This window comes from Artibeus jamaicensis, unplaced genomic scaffold (assembly GCF_021234435.1).
Source record: "Artibeus jamaicensis isolate MK-2021 breed Jamaican fruit bat unplaced genomic scaffold, CSHL_Jam_final contig_729, whole genome shotgun sequence".
Taxonomy (NCBI): Eukaryota; Metazoa; Chordata; class Mammalia; order Chiroptera; family Phyllostomidae; genus Artibeus; species Artibeus jamaicensis.
The window spans coordinates 8,325,500-8,334,816 of NW_026521939.1; the positions used below are offsets into that span (position 1 = coordinate 8,325,500).

Sequence of the window (9,317 nt, forward strand, 5' to 3'; positions counted from 1 at the left end):
TTTTAGGTTCCTAACTGCCCAAGTATGAAGAGGAATGAGATAAGTGTTCTGAGAGACATGCAAAGAGCTCTGCTCTGGAGGAACCTGGAGAGCATTTTTGTCCCCATGGCTGACATGGAGCCTAGGACACTTCCACTTGTGTATTTATAGGAACTTCTAAGATCAGCTAGAGACATCCCAAAGGAGTTACTAGGGGTCACTGACATGGAGCTCATTTCCTCACAAGATTCAAGATCTTTTATCTCAGAGACCCCTGAGAAATAATAGCATCTGAGTAGGACACTTGCCAATATATTAGTAGATTCTCACTCATTAACCCCCTACATATCATTAAGCAGTGGTATATTGCCATCTATTAGGAAAGTATCACTCCAACAAGATTTTACAAAACTGAGCATCCAATTCTCCTTATATGAGAAAGAACAAATGCTCAGAAGCCAGAACCACTTGAGATTGAATCCTGGCTTTGACACCTAGCATGGCCTTGCAAAAATCCCTCGGCCTTTCTAAGTGTTTTCTTACCTGTAGAATGGAGCCCATTTCTCATGGAGTGAGATAATAAATTAAATGAACCATTGGAGTTAAAGGACTTGGCAGAAAGTGGGTAATTTTGCCTCCCCCACCACGCACATCTTTCTCCCTTCCCTCCTCCTCTTCTCGTCTTTATTCCTTTCCCATCCCAGATTCCCTGTGCGCTAGCTTCTCTGCTCACTCCACACATGCATATTTCCTCAATAATCCTATCATTTTTCCACCTCTTACTCTCCAATGCTATCTCAACACTGCTGCTTGGCTCACTGAGAACCATTTTAATCTCTTTATCACCAGTACCTGGGCTGAGATTTGAATTACAGAAAATAAGAGCCAGCCATGGGGATCAAAACACAGGAGTTTGAATGAGGGTTTTATTTTTTATCATATAACAATGACAGACATTTAAATTCCATCAATAGAGATATAAAAATTGATTTAGGGTCCAATTAAAATCCCATATGATCAAAGTCTTACTATTTATAGGGAAATTTTACAGTATGTATTTCATGCATAATTCATTGAATAGTATTATGATTTATTTATGTTTATCTGTGAGAATGGGATGAGAAGAAGCTACTTTAAAAGAATAGTTTTATGGCCTTGAAAAATAAAAGTGGCTCAATTTATACATTCATGATTAAAGGGTGACCAATAGTTGAGCATAATGTAGGCATGATTCAGCCCATTCATGGGGTTTGTGAGGAATGAATCTTCAGGACTCCTAAGAGTTCTGAGACTGGTCCTAGAAGGTTGCAGGCTGACAAATGACTGACACTACCAGAGCCTCTTTACCAAAAGCACTAGGAGCTAAGTTCAGAATCTGAGGCAGGCAAGTGTAATGGTTAGAGTTAGGTCTGCAATAAAAGCAGTGCCTGGACCTCATGGTCCAGGATAAATACAAGGACCTACATGATGTGCTGGTATGTAGCAAACACTCGGTAAGTGTAACCTAGGACTTGGAAAGCTGGTGTCCACCTGGAAGTTCCAGCAGCACCAACCCTCCCCTCCCCCACCATGATAGCATCATGATCAAGGGCAGTGAACTTGTACCTAGATGTGAGCAAGCTCTGGACCCCAGTCATTGAACCTCCCTATGTGTCAGTTTACTCATCTGTTGTTTTTTTTTAGTTAGTTATTTTTCAAGTACAGTTTTTTTGTCTATTTCTCCCATCCCAGCCTCCCCCACCCCTTGCTCCCCACCTCCCTCCCATTTCTACCCCCCTTAGTTCTTGTCCCTGTGTCCTTCCTATTTGTTCCTCCAAATCCCTCCCCCTTTTTCCCCTTAACTTCTCTACTCATCTGTTTAATGGGGTAATAATAGCACTTGTTTTGTGGGATTATTGAAAGAATTAAAATAGTAACATATGTTTTAATTTGGATCACCCCACAGCATTATTACTATCTCACTTAGCAGATAAGTAAGGGGTCCCTCCCATCCCAGCTCATGTCCATGTTTTTGGCATAATTATTAATATTGTTCTCTTTCTGCCCCTTGTACCCTGTCACCAGATGATAAATCATATGATTGTCTTCCAGAGGAGAAAATCAAAGTGAGAGACATAACTTGCCCAAAATAATATGTCGGGGCCAGAACTTACATTGTGACATTTAACTCCATTCTCTCCCCTACCCACTACACTTGCCTGCCTCTGATTCTGACATTACCTTCCAACATTCTTGTAAAGAGGCTCCAGCAGGGTACCTGCAGTGTCAGTCGCCTGTGGGCCTGAAAGCCAGACAAGGCCATTATCAGAACCACTGGGAATCCAGAAGGTTCGTTCCTCACCAACCACATGGATGGACTGGGTCATGCCTACCTTACACTCAGCCATTTCTCACCATTTAACTATGGACATACAACCTGAACCTAAGACAGGCGTTGGGTATGAGTCCTTTATTTGGGAGATGCTCTCAGGAAGCTCCAGAGGGAAGTGAGGAAGACATGGGGAAAAGAGAAAGACAACACAGGGTGAGTCAATTTGTGTGTTATGATAGACAACTGGGACTCATCCCACTATGAACTTTCTAAAAATCACAGAATGATCCCAACAAGCAGTAGGGAATTGGGCTATTTATCCAACAAACTCCCATCCTTCACCCACCAAGAATTGTTTTTTTAACAACCTACATTGTACAAAGGTCAACTGTATTTCTAACGTAGTATTTCAAGTAGAGGCAAATTTGCCTAACCACTTGGGGACATTGGACAATGTCTGGAGATATTTCTGGTCCTCACAGATATGAGAGGGAGTGCTAGTGGCATCTAGTAGGTAGAGACCAGGGGTGCTGCTAAACATCCTACAGTGCACAGAACAACCCTGCACAGCAAAGAGTTATGTGCCCAAAATGTCGATAGTGCCTGAGGTTGAGAAGTTCTGCCCTAGGGAATTCAATAGGATGGAGAGATCTGTGTGGTATAAGATCCACAGTGGGATGTGGCTTCCTGGTCACAGAGAGCTTGACAGAACTAAAAGAGAAGGTGCCATACAAAGTCCCACAGAAGGAGAAGGAAGGACATGAGAATGTGATGGAAGTGGTAAGGGGTCCCAGAGTCATGCATACAACAGCAGCCAATGGTAATGAGAAAGAGGGACAGAATGCTGGGTGGGTAACAGCATAGGGTAGGACTTGATATACCCTGAGAAGCAACATGGTCTTCTTAGTCCAGCAAAAGGCAGATCACTTTTATCTCCATTTGATTAGTAGTGACTGCCAAGGCAAGGGGTTGAGTTTAACAGGCTAGTGCCGTGATCAGTTAGTGATGCCTATCACAGGAGCTGGTACCACATCCTGGCTATGAATTCTTTTAAAAAGTTCATTTTTCTCTCTTCAGTCAAAGGGCAGAGGTGAGAGAGGGGAAATAGTGAGACCTCACTGATTTATTGGGAGTATCCAATGAGAACATTCATGGGGAAAAATACATTGTAAGCTGGGCTGTGGAAATGTTATCTCTAATGTGAACATTCTAGAATCTCCCAACTCTCAGATTTCAGACCAAATAGCAGAAACCGAGAGCAGTCATGGTTCGAGAGCAGTCAGGATGAAATAAGCATGTCTGCATCTCTGTGTCTATGCTATTGGAATCATGCAGTAGCAGTAAATGCCCCCCTTACCCCAGGTTTAGGAGAAACTATACAACTGCTATGCAACTCACTGAACCTCGCCCTCTCCTCCACTTCCTTGGTATCTTCTTTCTCTCTGCCTGACCATCCCACCTCCAGGAGCAAACTCTGTTTATCATAATCTCCCTCAGCTCTCCTGGGGAAGAATCATCTTTGCCTCTTGCTGTATAGAATAAGATGCAACACATTTGGGAAGATAGTCTGTTTGATCCTACATGAGTAACACTTTCCACTCACTCTTCAAGTTCAGAGTGTATGAGCAAGGGAGAAGGACTTTTTCTAAATTGCTTGTAATACTGATGCTAAGTTCCTAAAAACATGACCCATGGACACCTGCCCCATGGCCCCCAGACTCTCTGGGGTGGTAGTCTAAGTGATTTGTCTCTGACCTCTCTGGGAATGTCCATGCCACCTGCCTTGCCAAGACTCTTCCCAGGTTGAGGATTTCCTGAGACCATTCTAATTTTATTCATCATTTCTTCCTTCCAAAAAAAAAAAAAAACTATGGAGTCCCTGCTCCATTCCAGTGCCCTGTAGGTGCAGACCTCGGAAATCAATCCCAGTCTGTCCCTTCTCAAAGAGCCCACAGAAGAATAGTGTTTCAGAAATTAACACACCACCCACATGTGAAACGTGCTATTGCAAATACAGGCCCAGGGGCTGTGGGAGAACTGGGGAGCCGGTGAGGTCTCCCTTGAAGAGGCAATTCTGCACTGAGCCCCCCAAGGATGACCAATACCTCACAGAGTCTATGACTCAGACCAGGGGTGATCTGAGTGAGGAGGAGCGACAAGGAAGGAAGGTGACCAGGCAGAGGGAGTGGCCTGGGTAAAGATTTGGTACGTGAAAGCATATGGCCTCCGCCTCTCCATCACTGTAGAACACTCTTACAAGGGAGATGATATAATATACGCAACCCCCAAGGGTTCAAGGGGCAGTCACATCTCTGTGCTTGACAACTCCCTGGCCTTCCTGGGACCCAAAAATCAGGAGGATGAGTTTGGGCCTTCCAGTATCTTCCAGGGAAGAATTCATTCATTTGATCATTTATTCATTCATTTGTTTATCCAATAAATAAATATACACTGAGCTTCTCCTATGTGCCAAGCCCTGTGATAATTCTGGGGATACAGTGGCAAACTAAACCTGCAAGCTGTCTTCAGGGAGCTCACAGTGAGCCCTCCTATCCCATCCATGACAAGCACATCCTCTACACCAGGCCCTTCAGAGCTCCCAGGAGAGGGAGAAAAGCCACCACTCTGGGAACAAACTCCTAGAGGTTCTAATAGGCTTTGTGTCTCCTGAGGCTCCAGCGGCATGTCCTGCTAGCTCAGCACTTTTTCCAGGGAGAAATCAAAGGCTGCCTCTATTGGGCCAAGTGTGAGGGACAAAGCTTGCCAAGCCTGCCGCATGGGGGGCCTAAAGATGTCCTGTGTAAAATGCAAAGCTCTCAGCATAAGGCCCATGCTCCTGAGTTCAAGCTGGAAATAAAGTCCCAGGCAGCATCCAGCATGGTGAGAATGTAGAATAAAACTGCCACCAGGATAACAAAAATGCACATTCTGGCTGGTTCCAGAAGTGTTCTTAGCTCCAGAGAACTCTAAACCCGGGATGGCTCAAATGCAAAACAGCTTTGTTAAAACCTCTGCTTTTTTCTGCCTTTCTCCTTCAAAAGCAGGCCGGTTCCTCTGCAAGACTTGGCAGCTTTTTCAGGATGCAAATCTACTGTCAGCATCTCCACGATGCTGAGGCTTTGCAGAGGCCATTGAACTCTTTGAGGATTATTATTTCCTTGGAATTTCCCAGACCTTAAGGCTTCTTGGAAGTCACTCGTTGCCTCCTTTTATCCATTAGCTTCTTCACAAATATTCTTGAAATCAGAATAATCATAATAATTATCACAATCATAACAATATCATCTTGACCATTTATTAAGAGGCTAGTATATGCCATGCCTTATGCCAATCACTTGGTGCACTTTATGTCATGTAATCCTCCTAGTAACCCCAGAAGGTTGTGGATTCTACAGTGTGTGCCAAGATCTCTCCTTCAGAGATGAGATACTCATTCCTCCAGCTCCTGGGAATGCTGCTGTCTGACAACTCCCAGCCAAGTTCATCCCCTGGAATTACACCCACCTGGTGGAAGAGAACTGTCTTGCACAAGGTCACATGTTTCTTCCCTGGGGGCAGCCTGCATCCAGTGTCTGGCCCAGCCCTCTTGTCTCCACATGGGACAACTCTGCAGAATCATGCCAGCTGCAGCTAAGTGATGACATTGGGATTGGCTGAGGTCTCTGTCACAACAGTTCAACTCCTCCCTCTGCCTGATCCTGCTTCCCTTGTCCCCCAGCAAGGGCTGAGCCCTAGAACTCTCCCCAGTAAACCTGCATGCAAATATCCAGCTCTAAGTCTGTTTCCCTCAGGAAACTGACCCATCACAGTGTTATTATATCTATTTACCACAAAAGAAAACAGAGGCTCAGAGAGGTGGTATGATTTGCCTGAGGTCACAGAGCCAGGAAGTTTAGGGGTGGGATACTGGATTTGAACTTCAAAGCCCCTTTAAAGGTTTCCATCCTCTACTGGAACACGTTGGTTACATACAGAAATGACAATATTTTGGATATATTAAGCTACATAAAATGCATTATTTCAATTTATTTCATATGTTTCTTTTTACTTTTTTCAAGTGACTAAGAAAATTTTTATTACATAAAATTCTATAATTATATAAAATTATATTTTTGGCTTACTTTACATTTCTGTTGGGCAGTGCTAGTCTGATCAGTTAGTTTCCACAGAGGCTTTCTTCATCCATAGGCCTTGAAGAATGTTGGCTGTTTTACTCCCCTATAACCCTATGGCAAGAACAGTCCCTGGCGCATTACAGAAATTCTAGTCAATGTTTGCTGACTGAATGAGAGTAAATAGCCACCACTTGATAGAGGTGGGAATGGTATGCTGCTGCAGCTCCTGCCCTCTGTCATCTGAGCCCTTTGTCCTTAACTCACGTCCTCTCTGCAAAATCAACATTCTGCACCCTGGGGTAATGGACGGATATTTTGTCATCTTCCTCAGAATTTATCTTGGAAACATGTCCCCCACTGCGAAGCCCAAGGAATTTCCTATGGAAACTGTAGACATGCACTCTGACTTCTAGCAAAGCAACTCCCAAAATCGTTATGTAGACCCCACTACTCAATATTCCATCTGTGGTCTTTTTCATTCTCCTTACATTTTTGAATGGTAATTGCATGGAATTCATATCTCTACTTACAGGTAAAAGGCCTAGGAATATAAATGTCAGGGAGCTTACTGAATGATCACAGAGGATTTTGACTTCCCAGACTCCCTCCCCAGCTAAAAGTGCAATCAGTCACACATCTTTGCTCAACCAGAGAGAAGAAGGTAGAGTGTCGTCAAGGAAAGACTCATTTTGCTTTATTATACTTTGTTTTATTTTGTTTTTTGGATCATAACAGCAATACATCATCATTATAGAAAATTTGAAAGGCAAAGAAAAATATAAGGAAGCAAGAAAAAATATGCCCTCAAACCCATCATCCAGACACAGTCAAATAATAGCATATTTCCTTCCAGTCTTTGCACTTAGGGCTTGTTACATAATTCACAAATTATTTTTCACTATTTCCCTGCCCTACTTTTTTATTCAGTAATGTAGCATAAATATTTAGAATATCATTTCAACTTCTGTATGGGACAAGTTAACTGTCATATGTGGAAGAATCATAATTAATTTAATTTTGTCCAGATTGTGGATCCCTGGGTTGTTTCTAGCTGACCCTAGCTCTGCACCTTTACAGATAAATCTTTGTTCCACTTTGTACTGTTTTCAGAATACAGACCAAGAATTAGAGTCACTGGGTCAAAGGACAGGAATATGTGTGAGGCCCAGTAAATCCTGTAAGAAAAAACATGGCCTTACCAAAATCTCAACAGCTGTCACATTCTCTCCTCCATCTCCATGCCAGAGAGTAGCAAGAGACACTCAGAAAGTGAGTAAGAAACCACTAATTCTGCCTCGTCACAGGTTGTACAAGATCTTCTGAATCACTGGGCTCAGAGAAGATCATGCCCAGAGGCTAGTGTCCAGTCGCACTCAAGATGGACACAGAAATTCGTCAGAGAAGTCAACTTCTTTTTGTTGCAAGAAATGGTACAAACACTAAATTCAAACCATGACTAAGAAAAATTTTATTAAAATTATACTTGTGGTTTACTTTATATTTGTATCGTGCAGTGCTAATGTGATCAGTTAGTTTCTACAAAAGGTTTCTTCACTGATGGGCTCTGCAGAATGTTGGATGTTTCACTCACCTGGAACCCAAAGTAAGAACTAATTTTCCTACCTGGAAAATCTGCTTCTTCATTCTTGTTTCCTGGATTCTCCTCTTCTCCAGACCTCAAAACAGTGGGTGACTAAGGGGAATAGCATTTATTGTTTCACATAGTTTGGAAAGGGTTCTTGGTAAAGAATTGAAAATCAATCTCTCTGTTTCTCCTTTTTCCCCCATCAATTTCTTACCTTTTTCTTTCTATAGCTTCATTTCACTATCTTCAACCACAGAAGTCTTCTCTATGTAGTGGGAAAAAAGAAAATTGCCAGCACTTACAGCTTATATCTTCCTTTATATTTACAGCCAAAAACAAGAGTGTTTCCTCCAGCATATACAATCAATTTCCAGGGAAGAATGCTAACTGGCTCTGCTAAGGTCACATGACCACCATTCAACCAGTTACTGAGCCCTGAAAAATAGAGTTTAATGATTCACCAAACCCGAGTCACAGGTGAATCTCATTGGCTAGATCTGTTACCAGTCAAAGGGAGATGCAAAATCTTGCTGAATAGTCTTTTGGCTTTTGTTTGTTTATTTTATTTGATTGTTTTGTTTTAAAAAGCTATTTCAGTTAAACATGCTCCCACAGCTCCCACAGGCTCCAAGAACACCAATTTATAAAAGCAAGGGCATGGACATTTGATAAGAGCTGTCAAAGCTCAAAGCCATTCCTCTAGGTAAACTTGAATTTCATTTTGAAAATGAGAAGATGATGGACAGATAACTGATAAACATCAGGCCACCCACCTTCAATTGATTCCAAACAGATACACATAATTATGCTACTTACCTGACGATCTCATATGCCAAATGACAAATGTTTCTCTACAATTATCTGATTTTGCGTTGCCTGATTTAGATGTTCAAGTCAGAAAAGAGCACTTATTCATAAATATAAAATTATATACATGTATCATCCTGTTATAAGACAATCAGTAAACAGGGTATTTAAGAAAAGTGTACAGTAATTACTTAGGCATGCTATTTGGGGCATATTACCTAACCACAGAATGAAATAGCTGAACACTAGTCTCTATTTAAATGTTGTTCATCTGCAGATAGGAAGATATTCTCCAGCCTTTAATTAAGTGGTACACAGAGATCTCCACTTTACTGTGCCCAATGTAGAAGGTAGCTTTAATTCTTTCTCTTTTACAATGAGATGAACTAAGTTTTACTTCTCTGGCACAGGACCTATAAATAAGGGTTATGAAATCTTCAATAGAATCTTCCACGTCCCTTTTACATCTCCCTTATATGTAAAATAAAATAACTTTTATAAATGTAAAAATTCACTTATA

The 9,317-nt window shown here is 42.0% G+C and overlaps 1 long non-coding RNA gene across 1 annotated transcript in view; it reads right to left on the bottom strand.

Annotated features, from left to right (window-relative positions):
- The window catches only part of LOC119041351 (uncharacterized), a 99,774-nt gene extending 91,459 nt beyond the window's left edge, over positions 1 to 8,315 (bottom strand). Inside the window, exons 1-2 of the long non-coding RNA XR_005081026.2 lie at positions 8,205 to 8,315; positions 8,029 to 8,098 (exon numbers count right to left, since the gene is read on the bottom strand). This is a non-coding gene — a long non-coding RNA (uncharacterized LOC119041351). The remainder of the gene's footprint in view (positions 1 to 8,028; positions 8,099 to 8,204) is intronic.
- Between the last annotated feature and the right edge of the window lie 1,002 nt (positions 8,316 to 9,317).